This window comes from Arachis duranensis, chromosome 4 (assembly GCF_000817695.3).
Source record: "Arachis duranensis cultivar V14167 chromosome 4, aradu.V14167.gnm2.J7QH, whole genome shotgun sequence".
Classification (NCBI taxonomy): domain Eukaryota; kingdom Viridiplantae; phylum Streptophyta; class Magnoliopsida; order Fabales; family Fabaceae; genus Arachis; species Arachis duranensis.
The window spans coordinates 121,908,292-121,910,439 of record NC_029775.3 but is presented as its reverse complement, the minus strand read 5'-3'; positions in this window follow the sequence as shown (position 1 = coordinate 121,910,439).

Genomic DNA, 2,148 nt, shown 5'->3' with positions numbered 1-2,148 from the left:
ATTATTAATATTAATTTAACTTGAATTTTGACAATTAAACTAATTAATGATAATAAAATCATTTGAATTTCATACCTACAAAATCACACAATCCTTATATCAATCCCATTAACAATTATGAAATTTATCTTTATTTAATTAACACTTTTTTCTACTTTTTAATTTTAAATTTGTGATTTGGCTTTTTAATTTTTGTTTATTTGTTCTTTTTAGTTTTTTAATTTTTTTTGTATCATTACATCTAATTAATATATGTGTGGTTTTAAAAAATTATAAAATAAGATCTATTTTGTAACTCTTATAATTTACAAAAAAAATTTATTATATTTAATTAATTTAATTAGTTATCAAAACTTAGGTTAAATTAAGAGTTAATGTTAACTATGATGACATTATTCATTTCATTCAATAATTATTAAATATGTCATAAAAAATAACTTATTCTTTATTTAAGAACGAATTGGATAAAATTCACTTAATTATATGTTCACTAATAGCTCCACAGAGACAGTGTATGTTTAGCCATTTTACTTTATCAATGGTATTAGATAATAAGTTTTTTTTTAATTAAGTATCCAAATAAGTTTTACTTTCTATCTTTTTCTTCTCCTTCTTCCTCCTTTTTTCCTTCTCTCATTTTTATTTAGTGTTTTTTCCTTTCCTCTTCGTCTTGACCTCTTTTCATATTTATATAAAATTTTTGCATCATTATTTTATGTAAAAGATAACCACAAAGTTCAAGAAGAGAAAGAATACGTTAGTTAAAGTAGTTAAAACAAGATTTTGTTTTCTGTTTTGAAAAATCTTACTCTTTTCTGGATGTGCTATACTTTGTATGACTCATGTATATATATATTTTGTATAATGGTGACGATAATATTAACACAATATTCAGTTTACAATTCATTCCCTTTGATCGATGTTCAATTTCTATAAACTCTATCATGGTATCTGGGGATTAGGTTCGAAGGTTCGTGACAAACTCAATGACAACACTCACCGAATATGGCAGAAGCTAGTTTTGCATGTAATTCATGCAAACAGTCTTGAAGATCATCTTGATGCTTCAAAAGTTCCACAATTTGATACTGATGCTGCTCGCATTGCAGGAACTGAATCTAGAGTTTAGAAAGAATGGATGATCAAATATCACAATCTTATGACATGGCTTTTCAAATCTATGGATATCTCCTTCAAAAATCAGATGCTCGAGTGCAATTATGTTCATAAAGTCTGGACGAAAATCCAAGATTATTTTGCCAAAATATCCAGGATTCGTGTTCATTGTTCAACAGCTTAAAGCACAACTCAAATTAGTTCGCAAATAAGGAATCACTACAGCTGAATATCTGAAGAAAATTCGTGACATTTGTTGATTGTTTAGTAGCACTTGGCCATAATGTATCTCTAAAAGATCATCTTGCAGCCATTACAGAAGGTTTAACAAAGGAATATGCGTTGTACATATCCTCTATCATGCCCAAATCAGAATCATTGTCACTCATTGAAATTGAGGGACTATTGCTTGCTCATGAAGGCATGATCGAGAGATTTAGAAAAACAGAATTGGGAGTCATTCATGCAAAGTATGTTCAAGCATCTGCTCAATCTAGAAGAGGCAATGGAAGAAACTCTTTCTCTGGAAGAAGAGGAAGAGGTTGACATTTCTTTCGATCTGTAGGATTCTCAAACACCAAAAATCATCCACAATGTCAGGTTTACAATTGAATTGGATCGGACATACTGCTAACTGCTATGACTTGTTTCCATCGTTTTAACTCTTTTTTTTTTGTTCAATCTTCCACCAATTCTGCCTCATCTTCATCATCAAATTCACAAACACAATCTCCTCCTTCCACATTTCATATGCCAAGGGCATATATGGCCACTCCTTTAACACTCTCAGACTCCTCTTGGCTCTCAGATACGAGTGCTAGTCACCACATCACTGGTGATCTTCAACATTTACTCACATCTTCATAATATAATAGTTCTGACCAAATTCTATTAGGTAATGGAAAAGGAAGTAAAATCACTCATTTTGAAAAATCTTTCTTGGTTAATCTTGAAACTCAGAAATCATTCTTGCTAGATAAGTTATTGCTTTCACCAGAAATAACACATAATTTAGTAAGTGTGCAAAAGTTT